Source organism: Pongo pygmaeus, chromosome 16, assembly GCF_028885625.2.
Source record: "Pongo pygmaeus isolate AG05252 chromosome 16, NHGRI_mPonPyg2-v2.0_pri, whole genome shotgun sequence".
In the NCBI taxonomy this organism is placed as follows: domain Eukaryota; kingdom Metazoa; phylum Chordata; class Mammalia; order Primates; family Hominidae; genus Pongo; species Pongo pygmaeus.
The window spans coordinates 45,247,995-45,272,393 of NC_072389.2; the positions used below are offsets into that span (position 1 = coordinate 45,247,995).

General features: G+C 48.1%; 1 long non-coding RNA gene across 1 annotated transcript; it reads right to left on the minus strand.

Moving 5' to 3' along the window:
• Positions 1-14,880: 14,880 nt before the first annotated feature.
• On the minus strand, positions 14,881-23,284 carry LOC134738283 (uncharacterized). Its single transcript, XR_010123945.1, has 3 exons — positions 23,019-23,284; positions 20,196-20,340; positions 14,881-17,601 (listed from the first exon to the last, which is right to left on the minus strand). It is a non-coding gene; the product is annotated as an uncharacterized LOC134738283 (long non-coding RNA).
• Between the last annotated feature and the right edge of the window lie 1,115 nt (positions 23,285-24,399).

Sequence of the window (24,399 nt, forward strand, 5' to 3'; positions counted from 1 at the left end):
TGCTCTTCATTATTCCAAAGGTTGTTTACTGCAAGCATGGTTTTTCTTGCTCATACATCCTGGAGATTGTCCCATATCCACACAGAGAAGGTTCCCCATTTTTTTCTTACAGCCGCAAAGTGTTCCTTGTTCTAAACCAGGTTTCTATTGATAGTATTGGGTGGCTGGTCCTCCCAGTGGCACAATCTTTTGCTGTCAGACTGTGCCATGTATGTCCTTTCGGGGGGGGCAGGTACATCTGTACCTGGGTAGGATGGGTTCAAATGTTTGTAATTGAGAGAGAGAGAGCAAATTGTCCTCCACAAAGGTTGCACTGCTTTCATCCCCACCAGCAATGTATGAAAAGGCCTGTTTCCTGTTTTCCCTATCAGGCTGATATTTATTTATTTATTTGTTTGTTTGTTTATTTGTTTATTTACTTATTTATTAGAGCCAAGTTCTCACTCTGTCACCCATGCTGGAGTGCAATGGCGTGATCATAGCTCACTGCAGCCTCAAACTCCTGGGCTCAAGTGATCCTCCTGATTAGCTGAGACTACAGATATGTGCTGCCACACCCAACTAATTTTTCACTTTTTATGAAGACAGTGTCTCGCTATGTCGCCCTGGGGTGTGTGGGAGGGTCTCTAACTCCCGGCCTCAAGCAATCCTCCTGCCTCCACCTCCCAAAGTATTGGGATAAGCTAATATTTTTAAAGAGAAGGGAAGGAGGCAATATGAGGCCTCTAAAGAAGAGAGGTAGGAAGAAGGTGAAGCCCAGATGCCTGAAGCGTACAGAGCTTCAGCCACTGCCTGCAGCTTTGCTTATGAGGGGGACTGAGTATCTTCAGGCCATGATGTTTGATTTGTGTTTGGAGCAGTAAGCCTTACAGCTGATAAATGGGTTTTTTTCTCCTGGGGGAGCACGAGACTCTAGGAAGATAATCTATGAGGAGAACCTGAGGGAAGAGAATTTAGTTGGTGCATGTGGGTGTGAGGCTGTGTCTTGGTCCCTTCAGGCTGCTATTGCAGAATACCATAGACTGTGTGGCTTAGAAACAACAGAACTTTATTTCTCACAGTTCTGGAGGGTGGGAAATCCAAGATTGAGGTGCCATCAGATTCAGTGTCTGGTGACAGCCTGTTTCCTGGCTTATAGACGGCGCCTCTCACTGTCCTCACCTGGTGGAAGGGTGTCACTGGGGACTGAGTGTCTTCATTTTTATTAGTGCTTCTTTTGTAAGGGCACTAATGCCCTTGTGCGGGCTCTGCCCCCATGACCTAATCACCTCGCAAACAGCATCACCTCAGTGATGAAGATTTCAACATGTGAATTGTGGGGGACACAAGCATTCAGGACATAGCAGGTGGCATATAAAAGTGCAGACCACAATATCCAGCAAATATATACGCATTTCCAATAGTCAGGGGAAGAGACAGAGGGAGAGGTGGAGGAGGGTGGAGAAGAGGACAGTCATCTCTGAGGAGGTAACGTTTGGGCAGAATCCAATTCATAGATCTGGGAAGAAAAGTTCCAGCAAAGGGACAAGCAAGGGTCAAGGTCCTGAGGGGAAGGAGAAGAGAGGGGTCTGCTCAAGACAGTGAGTGACCTTGGAGGAACTGGGACAGGGAAGGCAATCAGCAAAGCTGGGAATCCCGGGGGTGCTGGACCATGGAGATCCTGGAAGGCCATGGCAGGGAGTTTGGGGTTTATCTTAAGAATAATGAGAAAAAGAAACTGGTCAGAAAAACCACATATTGCATTTTTCCATTTCTACAAAATATCCAAAATAGACAAACCCAGAGAGACAGAAAGCAGATTCGTGGTTGGCTGGGGCTGGGGAGATTGGGAGGAAATGGGGAGTGACTAATAATGGGTGCTGGGTTTCTTTTGAAGGATGATTAAAATGTTCTAAAATTGATTGTGGTGATGGTTGCACAACCCTGCAAATATACACAAAAAAAGCCAAACCATTGAATTGTATACTTTCAGTGGGTGAATTATACGATACGTGAATTACATCTTAATAAAGCTGATTTATTTATTTATTCATTTGTTTATTTTGAGACAGGATCTTGCTCTGTTGCCTAGGCTGGAGTGCAGTGACGTGACACAATCACAGCTCACTGCAGCCTCGATCTCCCAGGCTCAAGTGATCCTCCTACCTCAGCCTCCTAAGTAACTGGGACTATAGGTGCATGCACGACCATACCCAGCTAATTTTTAAGGTGTTTTTTTTTTTTTTTTTTTTTTGTAGAGACAGGGGTCTCACTATGTTGCCCAAGCTAGCCTCAAACTCCTAGGCTTGAGTGATCCTCCTGCCTTGGCCTCTCAAAGTGCTAGGATTATAAGCCTGAGCCACTATGCCCAGCCTTGTTATTTTTTAAAAAAGGATTAAAAAAATAAAAATATGAAAATGATAATAGGAAGCTGTTAGAGGGTGATTTAATCAGCAGTAACATTCTCACTCAGGCTGTTGTGAGAGAACAAACTGTAGGGAGGGGAGAGCGGGGGCAGGAGATGGTCGGGAAGCTAGTGCAGTGGGCCAGGCAAGGAGCAATAGTGACTTGGCCTGGGTCGGTCGCTTTGTGATGAGGATTAATGAGAAGGCCAGACTGGGGTATTTTTTGAAGCTAGAGTTTGATAATTAATTGGATGTGAGGGGTGAGAGAGAGAGATGAATCCTGGCCATTTAACTGCAGTGAAAAGACTGAAGGAATAATTGGACAAGGGGAGGGATGGGGCATACGAGTTCTGTTTTGGACGTGACAGGCCTCCGAGGTGTCCACTAGGCAGAGGGGATGTCAGGGCAGGGTCACCACCCTGTAGATGGTCACTGCTAAGAGCCGGGCACTCCTCCAAATACATACATTAAATCATTTAGTCTTCTCAGTAACCTATGAGGCGAGAGCTGTAGCTATCCCTGTCCATACGGGGCATATCCTGTGGGCCACTTCAAATGCCCGCGGCCTCACCTTTTGTTCCAGCCATTGCCCCAGTGACCAGTTTTGCACAGGTCTTGACCAGTGCCGTGTAAATGCGGCCTGACAGGGCCTCTCCACATGCCTCTCACCCGACACCATGATGGGGGGACATCCATGGAACCTGCTTGTCATTAACACATGAGCCGCCCAGAAGTGAAGGGGAGCTAACATTCCACGGGATGACTCGAGAGGAGCCAATGGATAACTGTGCCCCTTCTTCCAGTGAGTTCTGAAGTACATTTCATAAAGCTTCACAGAAAGACTGAGTGGTGTTCACTCAGAGATGTTAACACGCTCCCATATTGACTCCCCTCTTTCTCTGTTTCATTCCTCCTCCCCCTCACCCCTGCTCCCTGGGATCATGTTCCCAAATAAACTACTCATGCTTAAGCCTTTGTCTCAGGCCCCATGTAAGATCCGATCTTACATGGAGAATTTAACAGCAACAACATCATATCAGGGGCATGCTCACCAGGGGCAGGGCAGGGGTTCACACCCCGGCAAGCTTCTCTACTCGCTTCCACGTTGCCTCCCAAAGATCCCAACCTCTAGAGGACATTTAAAGGCACAGGCCTAGATGGAATCTAACCATCTAACCGGGAGAGACTGTAAATAAGAAAAAAAGGCCCCACACCATGCTCACATTTAGAGATCAAGAACAGGAGGAGCCAGCGAAGGAGCCAGAGAAAGAGCTGCCATCCAGGTAGGAGGAAGCCAGACCAGTGTGGAGTCCTGGACTCCAAAGAAAGACAGCGTTGCAAGGAGGAGCAAGTGCCCTACTGTGCAAATGCTGCTGAGAAATTGAGGAGGTGAGACCAGGAGACAGACCTTTTGGATGCGCCATTAGGAGGTCACTGGTGACTTGGACAAGGGTAGTTTCAATGGAGTGACAGAAACAAAAACTTGGCTGCGTGCAGGCTAAGAGGGAATGGAGGTGAGGATTCGGAGAGGTAACCAGCAGGGACAACCAGTTCAAGGAGGAGTGCGTTAAAGGGAGGAGGAAGTGGAGCAGAAGCTGAAGATGGTGTAGGGTCAAGGAAGAGTTTGTTTTGAAAATGAGAGAGATCATAGCGCATTTATGTGCTGAAGGGAATGGTCTGGTAGAGAGAAGGAGCTGGATAGTGCAGGAGGGAGAAAGATGATTTCAGGCAAAGTCTTGAGTAAGTGAAGGGATGTGGTGCACAAAATGAAGGGATTGGCCAGGGATGCAAGAGGAGGCCATCCCTCCATCCGTCCATCCATCTATCCATCTGTCCACCTGTCTGTCCATCTATCCGTCTGTCTGTCTGTCTGTCCACCTGTCCATCCATCTATCCTTCTGTCCATCCATCCATCCACCCATCCATCCATCCATCTATCTATCCGTGCATGCATCCATTGTGAGAAAGAAAGGCAGCAGCGGACATAGATGCAGGCACCTTGGGAGATCTGATGGTGAGAGGCAGGTACGTTCCAGCTGATGACATTTAGTTTCTCAGCAAAATAAGAAGCAAGATCTTTAACTAACAGCGAGAAACTAAGGGAAGGTGTTGAGGGCTGGAGAAGATGTGAAACACTCATCTGGAGAGTGGCGCAGTGAATTTAGTAGAGAAATATAGTAAGATTACTGGGCAAGCTGAGCGCCCACTTGAAGTTTGTGGCCAGAAGCGTCAAGTGCGGCTACTCAGCATGACTGTGAGTTTCCCCAGCAACGCTCAGCTACTCAGTGCAGGTGCAGGGTGTTGGGTTTAAGCAGGGTGGAGGCTGTGTCAGGAGATTCCAAATGAAGGGAAAAGGGCAAGAAAGGAGAGGGCTTCCACAAATGGGTGATTCTTGTCAAGGCCTACAGAATCGAGCTGCAGAAGGGGGTTGAAGGCAGTGATAAAGGACGAGTTCAAAGGCAGGGAGCTCCCAAAGGGGACACATCATTGAATGGAGGTAATAGAGTAGATAAGCTGAGGGCCCAGGAAGGGGTGGTGAGGGAGCAGGGGGTTCAGAAGTGCTGAGGCAAAACCCTGACCATGGGAGTGGAAGGCCCAGGCAGCAGAACGAGAGGTGGAGAGTGAGGAGGCCAAAGACCAAGAGTGGGAGGTGCTGGGTAGACATCTACATGGATGACCTTCCTTGTCCACCATCTCTTAAACAGCTCCCCCATCCTGCCACTACCCCTTCATCTGCGTTTTCCTTTCGTAGCCCCTCTGTCTAACATTATTTTACGTAGGACTGGTTCGTTGGTTAATTATCCTTGCTGCCATCAGAATGTAAGCATCTGAGGGCAGGGACATTTTCTCTCTGGTCTACACCTATAAACTCTATTCTAAGAACAGTACCTGGCTGTTCTTAGGTGCTCAGAAACATTAGGTGCTCAGAAACATGCGCTGGACAAAAGAATGAATTAATGTTAAGGTCTAGGAAAAGCATGGACGAGTGGTGGTGGAGAGGAAGACCGTGGGCCAGGTACTAAAATCTGTGAATGAGCAGGAGTGGCCTAGAGTATGGTAAATACTAGGAGGGATGGTGGATGGTCTGGTCTGATGGCATAGCTGCAAAGGAGATGCAGACTTAGGCTGAGGAGGAAGGGGGAGAAACCTACAGGTGGCCATGAAAGCAAGGAGGACAACTCGCTGCCTCCAGGCATACTGATGTGGAAGAAGAAAACAGAGCCAAGACAGGCGGTGGCTGCAAGGAAGCTGTGTGTGGGGGTCAGGCAGGTTTGCAGTAGAAGAGGACGGTGAAAGGAGTGTTCAAAGGGAAAGTCGAGTGGATGGGGAGATTTTGCTGATGACAAACCGTAAGTTCCCGAGAGCAGAGTGAAAGGATCTGGGGGATTGTGTCAGATTAGGGGAATAGAGCCATATGGGGGTGAAAGTCTTGGGGGTGAAGGATGACCAAGAGTGTCAGGCTTCTGGAGGTGTCTAGGGACACAAGGCCACAGGGCATGATGGGTTCTCCTGAAGGCCTCTCTTGGGCAAGTGGGTACCCCTGCCCGCGCCAGCTCCTCCTCCAGCCAGGGCCCATGGGCCACGGACCACAGTGAGGCAGTGATATTGGCGTTGGAGGGGCCTTGCCAGACACTGAGTATTCGGGGTGGGAAGAGAGGGCAGCTTTGGGTACTGGAAGGAAAGTCGAGCAGGCCCTCCAGAGACTAGATTGTCATCCCAATCTTTCCTACAAACCATGATGTAACATTGGGCAAAATGGGCAGATTTTCCTTATCTATAAAATAGAGAGGAGAGGAGGTCTCTCTTAGCTCTGCAAATCCTGGACTCTGTCTCCTTCTTTCCTTGACTTCTTCTAGCTCCTGTCTCCTCAGCCCTCCCGACTTGTAGCTAAGCCCTGGCTTTGTATTAACCACCCTCCTGCTGTCAGCATCGCCGAGAGGCATAGCCAAGGCCTGCCCTCTTCCTCTTCCCTGGCTCCAAAATGCTCCATGCGCTGTCCCATGCCACTCTGATCCTGAGCTGCCAAGTGGGCAGAATGACACTCCTTTGGGCGTGGAAGTGAACATCAGCCATGAGTAGGGAGAGGAAACTGCCCACAGAGAGGGCAGACTCCATCAGGGGCAAGTGACAAAGCCACAGACTGACATGAAGAGGCTTCCCAGGCCCTCTGGAAGGCAGCAAAGCCAGCAGCCTGGCTCCTGGGATGGGCTGTCCCCTATTCAGCAGCTCCATGGGCCTGGAAGTGGGCCCAGGGAGCCGGCCAGAAGGGGGCTGTGGCCAGAGGCTTGATTTGCAGCCCGGGACTAGGACGCAGGGTTCTCATCCAGACTTCACCCACAGCAAATGTGTGACTCTCCCTGGCCCTCTGGGTGGGGATTATAATAACTACCTTGCTTACCCTAGTCGCTGGAGGCCAATATTCACTGAACATTCATCATGAATCAGGCATTCAGTAATCCTCACAATGGCCCTAGAAATTGGCCTGTACTATTTTCACCCCTTAGGGAGGAGGTGACAGACACATAGAACATCTAAGTAACTTGCCTGACACTCCACAGCTTATAAGTGGCAGGGCCAGGCTCTTAGCCCTAAACCATACATTAGACATTTATTATCATTTAGGTCCCTCAACAATCTTGTGATGCAGGTATTACCATCCATTTTACAAACATGGCAATGGCTCAGAAGTCTTCAGTTATTTGCCCAGGGTCACTTGGCTGACTGTAGCAGAATCAGGATTTGAATCCAGGCCCGACTTCAAAGCCAGCCCTCTTCTCGTTGGGTTGCACCCCCAGCATTAGCACAGGGACAATTCCTCAGGCTGACTGCCCAAGGCCCCATCTGTGAAAACAGGAGAGGAAATGGCAGCGTAACTCCAGGCAGGGCCCGGGCTCAGAAGGGGGTCTACAAGGCTGAAGAGGCAGCTGGCCAGAGATTCCACAGGAAGCATTTTGTTGGCATATCTTCATCACTTTGGAATTTGAGCAACAACATTTACCCCTTCTGAAACTCACCCAGAGGAAGTGGATTTTCTGACGCATATGAAGAGTGAGAACTGTCTACATCTAAGTTTTCTTTGAGAACAATACCAGCTGAGTGGCTATTTACATTCCAGCTTCTTTTGAGAATCTCTGAAGATGATTAAGTCATTGTCAGCTGGTAAGGGTTGGTCTCACCACTTCTCATGTTGGATCATTGAGGCAAGAATCCTTCAAAGAATCCTTTTTGGGTATCTTTTAGTGAGGAAAAAGTGGGGACAAAGATATGGAAGGCAGTACTTGCCAGAGGTCGCGGGGTGGGAAGGGGAAGTGTGCAGAGTTCTAGAGCCTGTCTTCACCTGGGGGATGTGCACTGACGATGCATATATTTGGCTGTGAAGGCCCAAATTTAGGACAGGGAGTTAGAACCATCCATATTGAAAGTCTAAGGGCCTGTTTCATCTTGCAGCCTCACCACGCTCCCACCAATAGCACAAATACTATAGTACAAATGCTACCCTCAGTAAATGTTAATCAGCCTCATAAACGGTTCAGGGAAGGCTTTGAGGAGGAAAAGGGTGGAATTTCACCTGGGCCTTGAAGGGACTTTGGGAGGCGCAGAGATGGGAAAAGGAACAAGGCTGAGAGAACAGCATGAGCAGGGCATGTGGTGCACTATGGGAGTGTGTCGTGGGAGATGAGATCAGACAACTCCAGAGTCTGGAGTCCTTTACTCCAGGGACTTGGTGACCACGTGGTGATCTGCATCTCCTGTTCTCTACACCTTGACTTCTCCTAGGCCCAGAACCATATCCTGCTCCACAAGCCTCGTCCTTGGCAAGAAGTTGCACCTGCCCAGAGAGAAAACCTTTTGAAACTGGCACAAAGGCACGGGAGAGACTGGCAGGGCCCCCTACTTGACGATCTGGCTCATCCATCTGCACACTGACCACGCTAAGAGCTGTCTGCAGTGATGGAAACCTTCTCTAGCTGTGCTGTCCTCTATAGTGGCACTAGCCGCCTGTGGCTACTGAGCACTTCAACTGTGGCTGCAGAGACTATGTTAAATTGTATTTAATCATAATTAATTTAATTGTAAACAACCACATGTGGCTAGTGGTTTCTGTACTGGGCACTGCAGGTGCACATTTCCTACCTGGCCGTGCACAGTAGGCTCCATAAGAGACTGATTGTGCCTGGTTTGCTTATAGGCTTATCCTCAGCACCTGCACCAGCCTAGAATATGATTGGCACTCTGTTAATTAAAAGTTCCCAAGTAAATGTATTAGTGGATTCTCTGTTTCCTCCACTATGCCACAACCTCCTTAAGGGCAGAGATGGTGTCTTCAAAAAAAAAAAAATTCTGGTCAAAAACACATAAGATCTACCATCTTCACCATTGTTGTGTCCAGTTCAGTAGTATTAACTATACTCACATTGTGATACAACAAAAGATTGCGTCTTTTTACATTCCTAGGACCCCGCACAGTGTCTGGCACATAATCTTAGTAAACACTGGCAAAGCACATGCCTTTGCCAAGGCCAGAACAGAGGTTCAGTGCCATCCATTACCACCCTTTCACACATCCACTGGGGCTTTAAAAACAACCTGGAATGAAAGCTGTTGAGTCTAGAGAAATGGGCTACAAAGAAGGTTTACAAGAAATCTATTAAGAGCAGGGAATACAGGCCGGGCATGGTGGCTAACACCTGTAATCCCAGCACTTTGGGAGGCTGAGGTGGGTGGATCATTTGAGGTCAGGAGTTCGAGACCAGCCTGGCCAATGTGGTGAAACCCTGTCTCTACCAAAAATTATCCAGGCATGGTGGTGCGTGCCTGTAGTCCCAGCTACTTGGGAGGCTGAGGCATGAGCATCGCTTGAACCCAGGAGGCAGAGGTTGCAGTGAGCCGAGATCACGCCACTACACCCCGGCCTGGGCAACAGAGCAAGACTCCATCTCAAAAAAATAAAAAAATCTAAAATAAAGCTTAATACACACGACATATGGATTGGCAGTCACACATAAATATGATTGATAAGGATACAAATATTTGGAGGTGCTGCCTGACCATCTGTTTTTGATTATGTGGTGATCACTTGTCTAGGACCCTGAGATAGACTGATGTTTCTAACTCTGCCAAACACGGTCTCTCCCAGCCTCCAGACACTTTCTTCCTTCAGTTCAGGGAACCCTCAATACACAGTAAGAATGAAGAGGTTGCAGGTCTGAGCTTCAGGAGGCCTGGACTAAAGGGAGTTTAGCCCTGCCAGGGCATTCCGAGGACTGTGAAGAACTGGAATATTGGCCACAGGCATCTATGTGTTTGAATCATATCCATTTTTGAGCTCACTCCTAGCAGAGGAGTCAAAACTTATGTTCTAGCCCCCAGGTACATTTCCAGTCTCTTACTCATAAAATTGTGGCATACCACCAGGGGTGCCCAAAGGGGTTTGTGAATCAAGATAGTTTGAAGAGAATCGATTTTCTGATCCTCAGTTTTTCTATGCTCTTTTTCCTAAAAGCGATATTCCTAAAAAGGCATCTAAGACAAGGCATCCCCTTTCCCATTTGCTGGGGAAGACAGCTTTACAAGAGAAAGCTGCCCCTCTCAACCATGTGACCCCCCCCACTCTGGGGCACTGCCCTAGGGGTAGAAATCTCCAAGGTATCAAACAAAGTGACTCCTGGGGGTCAAGTGACACAGGAGCAAGTCTTTCTGCAAGTCAAGTGGTTTCCACCTCTGCTTTCAGCAAAATTGAAAGAGGCACTAATCAAATTGTCAGCGGATCATAAAAAAACATTTTGATAATAATGTTATTAGGCATATAACTTGGAAGAAGTTCAAAGAATTGAATGACATCCTCATAACAAACTCATTGGCTTCCATTTATTTATTTATGTGGACGGTGTTTCTCAATGTTTAAACCTACAAAAGACTAAACATGGGAGTAAAATTCATGTTGAACCTTGTGTGAGTCTAGCAATAAGTCATCCACATATACATACACAAATTGGGAAGAAAACCTGTCCCAACCCCCAACTATTTTATTAAGAGATGCATTTCCAATAAAAATTTACCTTTTATGTTTAATAGTTTTTTATCAAATTTCATAATTATTTACATTGCTCTGATCAATTGGGTATAAACTATTCTAACACTAAAATCATAACCAAAAAATTAATGCTCAGCTTTGGGAACAGAGGAATTTTTTTTTTTTTTTTTTGAGAAAGGAGTCTTGCTCTGTCACCCAGGCTGGAGTGCAGTGGCGCAATTTTAGCTCACTGCAACCTCCACCTCCTGGGTTCAAGCGATTCTCCTGCCTCAGCCTCCCGAGTAGCTGGGACTACAGGCGTGTGCCATCACACCTAGCTAATTTTTGTATTTTTAGTAGAGACAGGGTTTCCCATGTTGGCCAGGATGGTCTTGATCTCTTGACCTCGTGATCTGCCCGCCTCGGCTTCCCAAAGTGTTGGGATTACAGGCGTGAGCCACCAGGCCTGGCCAGAAGTTTTAATCTTTAAATTTTATTTAATACAATAATCGATCAAAGATTTTTCTTTCTTTCTTTTTTTTTTTTTTTTTTTTTGGAAACAAGTTCTCCCTTTGTTACTCAGGCTAGAGTGCAGTGGTGCAATCACGGCTCACTGCAGCCTTGACCTCCTGGGCTCAAGCCATCCTCCTGCCTCAGCCTCCCCAAAGTACTGGGATTACAGTCATGAACCACCATGCCTAGCCAATAAAAGATTTTCAAGCATAAAAAATAAATACAGGCTGGGTGCTGTGGCTCACACCTGTAATCTCAACACTTTGGGAGGCCGAGGTGGGTGGATCATTTGAGCCTAGGAATTGGAGACCAGCCTGGGCAATATGGTGAAACTGTGTCTCTACAAAAAATACAAAAATTAGCAGAGCATGGTGGTGCACGCCTGTAGTTCCAGCTACTCAGAAGGCCAAGGTGGGGGAATCACCTGAGCCCAGGAGATTGAGGCTGCAGTGAATCAGGATCACACCACTGCACTCCAGCCTGGGCAACAGAGCAAAACCCTGTCTCAAAAAAAACCAAAAAACAAAAAAAAACCCTTACATTAGCATAAAATCTGTAACGGGAGTGGAATGGAAATACAAGTTATGGGAGAGAACGAAATAATGTAAACTTCTAAGCTGTTTAATTAGCGTTTGTTCCCCTATTTTTTTTAATGGATAATGTTGGACACAGAACTGCTCTGGGATTTAGATTCCAATGGACATTTAAAAGAAAGATACAATTTTTATTTGAAAATGTCAATATTCATTTTTCTTTGAATTTTTGTGACTATAAAATATAATAAAGGCATATAGAAAGTGAAAAAATATTCATAAAATGCTAAAAAGGATATCCTTTGGAACTATTTAAATTTCTGATGGAAAATTTCAAATGCCAACTTAAATAAAGAGGGTAGATCATGTAAAAAAAATTATTTAAGGGGCTTTGAAGGCGGCTGTCTGGGGAGTTAAGGTCTTGTGTCTCCAGTGCCCTCTCTCACCCCTAAGGTACTGGGTGGGCCTCTGGAGGTACATCTGCCTATACAAGGAATCTTTGATGTAGCAAAAAAAAAAAAAAAACACAAAACACAAAAAACCCTCACAGCATGCCCTGCCCTTGGGCTCTGGAAACCACCGTCCTGCCTGCCCCACTCCTGCTCTCAGCCCCCTCCTCAGGCCTAAGCCTCCCCAACCCTCCCCACCCCCCACCCCACTGCCCCGCCCGCAGTCTACCCCGCTGTCGCCTCCCAGCCCTGGCCCGGCCAGCCCTGGAGTAAATAAACCACCGGGCAGGGACCCAGACAATGGGCCTTGGCAAGGAGTTAATGGGCTGGGCCTCTCGTGTTAGCCGAGTGTGACCGGAGCTGGCAGGGGGCCTGGCCTGGCGCCAGCATCGATTACGACCAGACGGAGCCAGGGCAGACTTGGCACAAATGGGCCCCACAGCTGGCAGATTCAGTCACCCTGGCCACAAGGGCACGAGGCCTGCCCTGGGCGCCGGCTGCCACCGCGGCTGCGCTCCCTGCCACCGCCTTCGTTGCCAGTGTGGCAGGGCCGCTTGTCAGGCACTCAGTCCCTAGGCCCTTTTGGTCCTCCCCAGGGGACTGTCCCTGGTCAGGCCTCTTCCTGTCCCAGGCTGCCTCTGAGGCTGCTCTGTGGCCCCACAGACTGGGTGCAGAGCAGGGGTGGGGTAAGGGGAGGCTGAGGGTTCGGCTGGGGGATGCAGCTGTGACGGCCGCTCCCCATCCCCGCCGCCCCCACCACTCCAGGACAGAGGGAGGCTGCTGAGCCAGGCTGGTGTTGGTCAGCAGGAAGAACAGGTGAAGCAAGCCTCATTTCTGGTGTCCAGATGGAGGACAGGGTCTTTCTTCCCCTGTTTCTCAGAAACCTTCGTGGGCCTGGGCTCTGCTCTGGCTCAGCAGCTCCACCCAGCAGGGGGATTGGCAGGGTGGCAGGACCACCTGAGGGCTCACTGCGTCCCTGCTAAGAAGCTGTTCGAGTCAGGGTTTGCAAGTGGGGCTTGCCTGGAGGAAAGGGCATTTCTTGCTTTTTGGGTTTACTGCTACTCCCAGGCCCTCTGGGTCCCTCTCCCCTGGGCGATGGGCTGTGGCATAACGTCCTCAGGGCAGGGCAACGGCTCCATCTGCAACTGATGGCTCCTCCAACGCTGAGGAGCTCCATGGACCCAGTCTTGCTGAGCAAAGGTTTCTTTGGCTTGACTGCTGGGAGACAGATCATTCCACTGGGCAGAGTCTCCAAATTTTAGGGATGGTCAGTATCTCTCTGAGAGAGATACTGAGAGGTCCAAAAAACCCCACAGAGGAGAGAAAACACCAGGCCACATACCCAGAGTGACAGCCCCTGCTCTCTGAGGTCACAGGTGGAGAGCAGGGGAGGTCAGGCCCTGAGGGCTGTGGCTGCTGGAGCCAGCTCCACCAGGCCCTGATAATCCCTGCAGATGAAGCCAGCGCCCATCCCAGTAGGCAGTGGTAATCCCCACCCAACCCCGCTTCCCCAGGGAGGAAGCTGACACAGGGGTGAGGAGGCACTGGAAACACGGGAGAGCAGAGGAACGGCAGCTGGGGCCCTCACCCCGGCACCAGCTTCTGCACCTGCGCTCAGTTTCCCTTGTCCCCCTCCAGAAGCTCTCGGATCTTTACTTTTTTGTGAGCTCTGTTCTCAGAGAAAGTTCTAATACATGTATAATACCAACTGGCTAACTGAGTGGGGTGGGTTGGGGCTTGGGGGGCCGGGGAAATGTGTGGCCCACCAAAGGACACTAACCCAACAACCCTTCAGAGTTGTGGTCTCCAAACTGAAAGAGGACACAGTGTTAGGTGACAGACAAAACTGGCCTGGAGCCAGGCATGGTGGCTCACTCCTGTAATCCCAACATTTTGGGAGGCCGAGGCTGGAGGATCACTTGAGCTCAGGAGTTCAAGACCAGCCTGGACAATATAAGGAGACCCCTGTATTTACAAGAATTTAAAAAATTAGCTGGGCTAATGGTGGTGCATACCTGTAGACCCAGCTACTCGAGAGTCTGAGGTGGGATGGTTGCTTGAGCCTGGGAGGCAGAGGTTGCAATGAGCCGAGATTGCGCCGCTGCACTCCAGCCTGGGCAACAGAGCCAGACCCTGTCTCAAAAATTAAAAAAATTAAAATTAAAAACTGGCCTAGACTAGGGATGTGAAATGTCCAAACATTTGGAACAGATAAGAGGGATGGTAGGAGGGATGAATTTTTATAAAAGAAATATTGACATTTGGCGGTGAAATATAAATATATACAAATCTTTTCCTCTACAATACTTACTTTTTTATTGTCCTTGAAGGACCTACAAAAATCACTTAGGTCGTTTAGGCACATAAAATGTGCTATACATAACTTGGCTCATAAAATTGTCACCTTTGTTATATGGTTCCAGAGATGTGAGGGTCTGTTTAAAAGTTAAAAACATGCTGTTAATGGAGACTCTTTATTTTTCCCCAACGTTTTTTAAAACCAAAAGACTCCTCAAGGAGTCTGATTTTCTTTTTTCCCTGGCCTTCATCTGGATCATCCTTTTGGTGGCCTTTTATGAAGTAGGTTGGAGACCCTTCATACTGGATAACCTCACACCTTGACCTGGGTAGTCAGTAGCATAGGGCCTAGTGCTTAGAAGGGCCTTGCATTTGGTTTAAAACTCTGTTGCCACCATAAATATATATCTGTCTTTTTTGAGACAGGGTCTTGCTCTGTCACCCAGGCTGGAGAGCTGTGGCATGTTCTTGGCTCACTGCAGCCTCCACCTCCTGGGTTCAGGCCATCCTCCCACCTCAGCCTCCCTAGCAGCTGGAACTCACAGGCATGCACCACCACGCCCGCTAATTTTGTATTTATTTTATTTATTTTTTTTTTTGAGACAGGGTCTTGCTCTGTCACCCAGGCTGGAGTGCAATGATGCAATCTTGGCTCACTGCAACCTCTGCTTCCTGGGATCAAGTGATCCTCCCACCTCGGCCTCCTGAGTAGCTGGGACTACAGGCACGTGCCACTGTGCCTGGCCTAATTCTTTATTTTTTGTAGAGACAGGCTCTCACTATGTTGCCCAGGCTGGTCTTGAACTCCTGGGCTCAAATGCTCCTCCTACCTCGGCCTCCCAAAATGCTGGGATTACAGGCACGTGCCACCACACCCAGCAAACGCTTCATAATTTTTAAATAAGGGGCCCGTATTTTCACTTTGCACTGAGCCCCACAAGATAAGTAGCCAGTTTTGGTCATACTCCTGCCTAAAGCCAACACTGACCTTCCCCAGCCCTCGGAGCTGTCCCCAGGCCTCACTAGTGTCATCTCTCCAGTAGAAGGAGGCCTTTGCCCTTGCGTAACTCCTGCTTGCTCTCGTCAGGAGAGCCTGACTGCGTGCCTCGCTTCGAGCCTCCCCTGTCCCCTCTGGCCAGCTCAACAGCATCTCCTTACATTCCCCTTCGGCCCTGGGGACCACTGGGAACACAACAAAACGCAGCCTGTTCCCGTGTGGCTGTCGGTCGGGCGGGCGTCGAGCCCTGTTCCTCACTCCAGCTGGTGTACCCCTCCGGGAGCCATGCCTCGCGCGGAGCGGGAAGCCTTCAAAGAGGCCGCGCCTTCCTGGCTGCTCCCTTCGCATCCTGAACCAGTCCAATGATGTTTTTGCAATTTTCCTGTCAGCTTGGTGGGAAAAGTTCAAAGAGACTCTGTCTTCCTTTCTGGCTTCCTTTCCAGACGGCGCAGCTTTCTCTCAGCTGCTCCCCCGCCCCACCTCTCTCGAGGAAATCAGTCTCTTTCCTCTCCCCCTCATCCAAAAGATCCATTCCTGAGCGTTATCCTGAAATCAAGCCGTAGCGGGGCGGTGGGGGATCTGAGGTACAAGGTGAGTCGGAAGTCGGCCAACCACCTGGCTTGGGGTCTCCCTGCCAGTGCCACCTGTGGAGGCAGACTGCTCGGAGGATCCGGGAGGGAGACAGGGAAAAAGAGAGCTCCTGGGGCTGGAAGAACATTAGCATCTCTCATTAGGGCTCCCACGGTACCCCATCTGAAAGAAGGTGATGGATTGTTCATAACCTGCTTCTCCTGGAAACACTTTCTAGTGGCCGGGGACAAACGGGAATGTGTCCCCTCTGTGGCCTTTCTGTTAAAGAAGCTTAGCTGTCAACGCTACTCCCTGGGAAGAGCCTGGCATCCCAGGGGTCTCGGAAGGGGCATCAGAGTTCAGAATGTATGATAGTCACTCCTAGCCAATGCCATCACTCTCCCAAATCAGGTGTTTCCAGTTCTCCCAAGGCATCAACTGTACCCCGAAGCCCTAGTGCAGTGCTCGGGGAGTGCGCATGCTCCATTAACGTCACTCTTCCGTCCGCTCCTCCGCCCCTCTTTCCTCCTCTATTAAAAGGGATCGGCCGGGCGCGGTGGCTCACGCCTGTAATCCCAGTACTTTGGCGGGCCGAGACGCGCGGATCAGGAGGTCAGGAGATCGAGACCATCTTGGCTAACACGGTGAAACCCCGTCTCTACTAAAAATACAAAAAATTAGCCGGGCGCGGTGGCGGGTGCCTGTAATCCCAGCTACACGGGAGGCTGAGGCAGGGGAATGGCATGAACCCGGGAGGCGGAGCTTGCAGTGAGCTGAGATCGCGCCACTGCACTCCAGCCTGGGCAGCAGAGCCAGACTCCGTCTCAGGAAAAAAAAAAAAAGAAAAAGAAAAAGGAATCTACAGGACTTGAGAGTAAAGGAGGCTTGCCTGCTGTCTCCACTCACTAGAGGAGAGCCTGCCAGGCCCAGGGGCAAGCCCAGGGCTCCAAGCCTTCCTTTTTTTTTTTGCAGCCACGGGGTCTCATTATGTTGCCTACGCTGTTCTCAAGCCCCTGGATTCAAGCAGTCCTCCCACCTTGGCCTCTCAGTGTTTTGGGATTACAGGTGTGAGCCACCACGCCTGGTCTCAAGCCTTCGCTTTCGAGATCAGCACTGAAAGCAGCCAGAAATCAACCGTGCACCACCCCAGACCTGAGAAATAAGTCTAAATAGGTAGGACCGTAAGCAAGCCAGAAGCCCAGGTGAACAGTGGGCCCGGAGCCAACAAGAACTCGCTCTGAAACTCCAAATCCCAGAAGAGTAGAGGGGCTGGTTTCCAGAAAGGCCGCAGAGTAAACCTTGTGGAGAAGACTCCAGCGGCTCTGGAGAAAGGGGGAAGCAACTTGGGGCAGCAAAAGGGCACAGGACAAATGAGTCAGCAAAAATGACTTCCTACCTCCCAAAGGGGAGGGGAGTGAGGACGGGAATTTCCAGTGAGAAAGACTGGCAAGATGCTGGGTAAAAGCTGAAGGGGAAAGAGGTACGCGGGGCAGGAAAATAACACCATTGGAATGAAAATGGTTCCCCTGCAGTCTAGTGATAAGAGAAGGAGGGAATTGAGTGAGTTGGGGGATCTTAGCCATCTCGGCCAATCGCGTGGCACTACAGCACTGAGACTTTCTTGGCAGAATGAATACACAGGGGCTTAGAGACATATGCTGCTACTGAGGGGAGCACCAAGTGAGAAATGAAAAAGACCAGGAGAGTGGTGAACGGCCTCACGCTCACTTGACTTCACTCATGAAGAAGGGCTGCGGCAGCAAGTCCTGACTGACGATCCACACTCTGGGTCTTCAGGGAAGTGTCAGCCTCAGAGCTGCGGTCAGTGCGTGGAGCCGGCTACCTGTTAGGGAAGAAAAACTTAAGGTAGCTCCTTACCTCACACGTGCCAGTAAGGCTAAATGATTATTATTTTTGAAAGGAAGCAATTTAAAAAGAAAAAAAAAAAAACGAGAAGAATGTATAGGTAAAGACTTGAAAAAAAATACATACATATAGTCAAGACAGGGTCTTGTTCTGCTGCCCAGGCCAGAATGCAGTGGCTATTCACAGGCACGATCATGGTGTGCTACAGCCTTGAACTCCTGGGCTCAGGTGATCCTCCTGACTAAGCCTCTCAAGTAGCTGGGACCACAGGTGCATTCCACAGCCTACAGCCTTCTTGAACATTTTTATATGAAAAGTTATATAAGCATAAAAGCAACAGAAGTCACAAAGGAAAGCTTGATTTGGCTGCATTGAAAAAAATTTGTGACACGAAGTGAAATTGTAAGACAAATAGCAGTTTATAAAGAATTATCATAGATAATAAAATACTAATTCCAAAAGTTAAAAACAGCCAAATATTCAGGAAGAGACAACTCACAGAAGAAACAATGGCAATTAAGTATTTAAATATTTCTTACTAATTTAGAAAATAAGAAAGTGAAAGTTAAACAATGAAATGTCTCATTTTGGGTGGACATTGTAGCTCATGGCTGTAATCCCAGCGACTGGGGAGGTAGAGGTGGGAGGATCGCTTGAACCCAGGAGTTCTAGACCAGCTGGAGCAACATAGGGAGACCCCGTCTCTACAAAGTAAAAAATAAAAAATTAGCACCGGGCGCGGTGGCTCACGCCTGTAATCCCAGCACTTTGGGAGGCCGAGGTGGGCAGAGCATGAGGTCAGGAGACAGAGACCATTCTGGCTAACACACGGTGAAAGCCCGTCTCTACTAAAAATACAACAACAACAACAAAAAATTAGTCAGACATAGTGGCCGGCGCCTCTAGTCCCAGCTACTGTGCTCGGGAGGCTGAGGCAGGAGAATAGCGTGAACCAGGGAGGCGGAGCGTGCAGTGAGCCGAGATCACGCCACTGCACTCCAGCCTGGGGGACAGTGCAAGACTCCATCTCAAAAAAAAAAAAAAAAAAATTAGCGAGCGTGTTGGTGCACGCCTGTAGTCCCAGATACTTGGCGGTGGAGGCGGGGCAGGGAGGGGGGCGGGCCGTTTGAGCCCAGGAGCTCAGGAGGTCAAGGCTGCAGTGAGCCATGATCATGCCACTATGCTCCAGCCTGGGCGACACAGTGAGATCTTGTGTCAAAAAAAAAGAGAAAGAGGGAGGGAGGGAAGGAGGGAAGGAGGGAACGAAGAAGGAAGGAAGGAAGGAAGGAAGGAAGAAAAGAAGGAAAGAAGGAAGGAAGGAGAAAGAAGGAAAAAGAAAGTCCTTTTTCACTCACAAAATTAGCAAAATAAAAGTGTTTCAGACTGGCCATGTTGGCTCACAGCTATATTCCCAGCACTAGAAGGAAATGTGGTGATTTAAGATCCAGGTTCTGTTTAGCTTAACAAGCTAGACGTCCTCCCCTGAGGAGGGAAGACAGCTTGAACCCAAGAGGTCGAGGCTGCCGTGAGCTATGATTGTGCCGTTGCAGCCTGGGCAACAGAGTGAGACCTGTCTCAAAAAAAAAAAAAACAAAAAAAGTTTCAAATGATAATACAGTTGACCCTTGAACAAGGGTTTAAACTGCGTGAGTCCACTTATGTGCATGGTTTTGTGTTTTGTTTTGTTTTTTTTTGAGACAGGGTCTCACTCTGTCACCCAGGCTGGAGTTCAGTGGCACGATCATGGCTCACTGCAGCCTCAACCTCCCTGGGCTCAGGTGATTTTCCCACCTCAGCCCCCCGAGTAGCTGGGACTACAGGCATGTGCCACCACGCCCAGCTAATTTTTATATATTTTTTGTAGACACAAGGTTTCACCGTGTTGCCCAGGCTAGTCTCAAACTCCTGGGCTCAAGGGATCCTCCTACCTTGGCCTCCCAAAGTGCTGGGATTACAGTCATGAGCCATGGTGCTCAGCCCAGATTTTTTTCAATAAAAGTTACACCAGGTGTGCCTGCCTCTCCTGCCTCCCGTGCCTCCCCTTCTACCTCCTTCATCTCTTCTGCCTCTGCCACTCCTAGGACAGCAAGACCTACCCCTCCTCTTCCTCCTCCTCAGCCTATTCAATGTGAAGATGATGAGAATGAAGATTTTGATGACGATCCACTTCCACATAATGAATAGTAAATATATGTTTTCTTCCTTATGATTTTCTTAATAACATCTTCTTTTCTCTAGTTTATTGTAAGAACACAGAATATAATACAGATAACACACAGAATACGTGTGAATCGACTATGTTATCAGTAAGGCTTTTGTCAACAGTAAGCTATTAGTAGTTAAGTTTTGGAGGAGTCAAAAGTTATATATGTGAATTTTCAACTACTGGGGGTGGGGGTGGTCAGTGCCCCTAACCCCAACATTGTTCAAGGGTCGACTGTACTGTATTCAATTTTGGTGACCTTGTGTTAGGTAGGACTCTCATATACTGTAAACAAAAGTGTAAAATGATAAAAACTTTCTGGAAGACAATTTAGGGACAGGTATCAAAGGCATTTGAGAAATTCATACCCTCTGTATCCAGAGATGGTTAGCAGTCCTCTGATCAGGTTTCCTTCCATAGTGTACAGGTGATGCAGGGAAGTGGCTGCCCAGACAGGGACTACATTCCTCAGTTCTCCTTGAGGTAGGTCTGGCACCATGCGACCAGCCCTTGCTAATGAAAAATGAATGGAGACAGTGTGTGTCGCTTCCAAGCTGACATGGTAAAGATGTTCCTCCTCCACCCTCTCTTTCTCTGTGTATAGTGGCTTTTCAAGGTACGTGCTGAAGACAGCAGAGTGACAAGCTAGATGGAACCTGGATCCTAAATCACCATGTTAAAGGCCACCCACCAAATACTCAACATTGAACAGCTCTGTGAGTGAGAAATAAACTTTTATTGTGTGAAGTCTTTGAGGTTTGGGGCCTTATGTATTATAGCAATTCGTGTTGCTTACTATGACCCAGAAATTGCACTTCTAGGAATGTTTCCTAAAGAAATAATCCGAGATGCAAAGACTGATAGAATCTGAGAACAATGGACAAAACCCGAAATGGCTATAATCACAATGAATGCTGCAAAGGGCTCTGAAACATGGGAATGGAAAGTGAACAGCGGAGGACAGAAAATAAATTACACAATTGCTCAGTAGTACAAATACAGTATTTGTGATGGGAATTAAGAAGAACAACAGTTGAAAAGAAAATAAAAAACTGATCAGCAAGCCTGGTGTTTAATAAGTGTATACACTGACCCATTTGCACAAACATTTTGGAATAGATTGGTGAATGGATCCTGGCACGGAAATACTTTGTTAATTGTGATCACAGGGTTATCAGCTCTTTTTCTCTAAGAAATTTTTTGACATATGATTAAATTGCCAAGGTCTCTTCTACCTTTTATATATAGATTTTTCCAGCCCAAGTCCCCTAACATTATTGTTTTCATAACTCTGAAGGCTTTTCTTCTCCTCTTCATAGCTGATCCTTCTCACCATTCTCCCTGGCCTCAGGCAATGATGGTAATATGGGTAAGGTAAGTGCTACCACCAGAAATTATGTTAAAAATGTATTATGGGCTGGACATGGTGGCTCACACCTGTAATTCCAGCACTTTGGGAGGCTGAGGCGGGCAGATCACTTGAGGTCAGGAGTTCGAGACCAGCATGGCCAACATGGTAAAACCCCGCATCTTCTAAAAATACAGAAATTAGCCGGGCATGATAGTAGGTGCCTGTAATCCCAGCTACTTGGGAGGCTGAGGCAGGAGAATCACTTGAACCCAGGAGGTGGAAGTTGCAGTCAGCCAAGAATGCGCCACTGCACTCCAGCCTGGGTGACAGAGCAAGACCCCATCTCAAAAAAATATACATATATGTGTATATATATATATATTTTAATATGTTTATACTTTCAAATTACTATTTTGGATAATTGTAATCTCTATGTGAAATAGCATCTTTCAGACTGGTGAGTCATATATATACCAGAGTTGATTTTCAAGGTTTTATCTTTCAATTTTTGAAATAGTAATCTCTAATATGGACACAAAATGAAAAGAGAAAAAAAATTGTTCCTCTTTGACTACTATATTATTCAGGATAGGCCAGGGTATGCTGCAGTAATAAAGCAACCCCCAAATTTCAGTGGACACAAAAAAAGATTGACTTCTCTCTCTGCTGCATGTTCATTCCAGGTTAGCAGGGACATGGCTCCACATAGTCACTTAAGGACACAGGATGAAAAAGGCTATTTCATTTTGTAGTTGGGCTATTGGAACAAGGGGCCTCTTCAATCACTGGAACAAGGAAAGAGGAAAGTAAAGAAGGGCACGTGGGTATTTTCTGTCTTAGCCCAGAGGTGATCTGCATCATTTCTGCTTATATTTCATTGCCTGGAACTTGTCAAATGGCTCACCTAATATACAGGACTAAATACAATGTTTAGCAAGCATCACTGTCTCTAGTTACTTCTCTCATTCTGTCTACCATTTCTTTTCTGGGGCTGACTGTTTTCTACTTATCTTTGCATATATATGACAGTCTAACTTTCTGAAATTGTGCTAGATAAGGGACATCAAATATGTGAGGTTGTTTCCTCCTCCCTGCCCAGTAGACATTGCTCTTTGGTCATGGTACAAAAGCCTGGGTGTAGCATCAGAAACCTTCCCAATACAGCTGGCTGCCAGTTTCTCATTATCGCTAGAGATGAAACTTATTTGTTATCCCCTGCCTAAGGAATTCCACTAGCCGTGAGGACGTGGAACTGACTTGCTTAGTTCTAATCTACACTACTCCATTACTTTCTTCAGGGATGGACATGAGACTAGCAGGCACCTGACCAATTCTGTTATCTGTACTGTTCACAAATACCTAATCTCGGGACTCCAGAGTTACCATCATTTTGGGGCTCTGGTATTTTCCCTTCCACTGTCTGCCACTTTGATCAGGGTAAGAACAATCAAAGGAAACTTGACTTCCTTTACGGCTAACATGGGCTACTACCCATAAACTGGGAGAGAGAAAAAAAAAAAAAAAAAAAAGAAGAAGAAAAGAAAAAGGAAACTTTAGGGTAAAAACAAAAACGCAAGTCTTCCCCAACCAGAACTTTGAAATGGATTGGCCCAGCCCTCCTCTCCAGAAGCCTCCACAGTTTCACAGGTCATTCCCCAAACCCAGGAAAGGGAATATTTCTTTCCTATCCTCAGTGACATGGAACAAAGAGAATAGCCCCTGTAAAAATAATTTTTTTTAAAACTTAAAAAAGAAAATGTCACTTTCCTTAAGGGTTAAACAAAGTAGGATATCAGGAAAATCTAGAATGTTCTTCCCCTCAGCCATGAAAACTGCTCACCATTTTCTGTTTCTTGCAAGCTTTATCCCGAGCCCCCCGGGGGTCTCTGGTAAGAGATACTTTAGAAAATAGAGAAGTTGGGCAGGCTGCTGGCTTCCTTGTGTTTTTTTCCTCTCAGCCATTTCCCAAAACTTCTTAAAGTCCTCGCGTTATACAAAGTGAAGATTTGTTCTCTCTACACCAGTAGTTGAGAAGTCTCTCCCGACAGAAGTTTTCACTACTGTTGCTGTTTGGAATTGGCTCAGCAGACGTAAACAGGGTCATCTGGGGCCAAAGAGGGTGGGTGTTTAGTTTTAAAGCTCCGGGGTTAAGAGTGAAAGCATGTGACTCCAGCCCGGCCAGAAACAGAGGAGCCTTTGTGTGCAGAGAGGGAGCCAGAGGCAGTCCACAGGGGGAGCGGGAAGGAGAACGCTGACACAGGTTCCGAGGGGTTGACAGGATGCCACTGCAGGGAGATTAACTCTTTGTTCCACAAGGGGAGCTTCTGTTCGTGGCTCACAGTAGAGCAGAATACTTTTAAAAATAAAACAGCGAGCTTGCGAAGGGACACACATATTTCTGTAGCCAGAGTTGAGATGAGAGGCAGACCGAAGCAACTGGAAGCAAGAGCAATGTACCAGCAGGAGTTTTTGGTCGATTAGCCTGGGTACTTCCTTGGGGTCCTCCCATCTAAACACTACAGGCTATTCCTGTGCTGCTGCTCCCCTCACACCCACCCCTTCTCCTCCTGGATGGCTGGGATGAACCGCAGGAGATAGCAGGGCAGCCTGGACCACACCTCCCCTGGTTCTGCTTCCTCAGGAGCAGGGAGGCTGGTAGTTGGCAGGACCCTGCCAGAGGGAAGCTGCCAGGCTGCTGATTCAGCCCACCCTGGCCACACCCTCAGGCACCAGAGCCCACTGGTGTCATCCTTCACCAAGGTGCTTCGGAACCACGGACATTTGGTGAGCGTGGGCTCTGCTGGCACTGAGCAAGGAGGTGATCCTCAGCCTGGCTCACCAGCCTACACTGCTCGGAGCCCACCTGCCCCAGTGCCAGTGTGCCCTTCCCCCAACTCCACTTCCATCCAGAAATTGCTGCATTGAACCCTACTGAAGTGAGCAAGTCAAATTTCCTGAAAGTCTGCAGAATGTGACTTTCGGACTTTGGCAAGAGGAGGAAAGGAAACAAGGTTCATTTTGCCCTCGCCCCGTGGGACTGCTCAGGAGTTCAGAAGTGATGGTGGCAGTGAGTGGCACACCTTGCTGAACATCACACCACGAGCACTCACACTTCCTCCCACTAGTATTCTTCACTCTATGCTTACATGAAGATTGCTGAGCTCCTCGCAAGCGTCAGGTTCTTTGCTGGATAGCGGGGCTACCATGGTAAATGAGACACA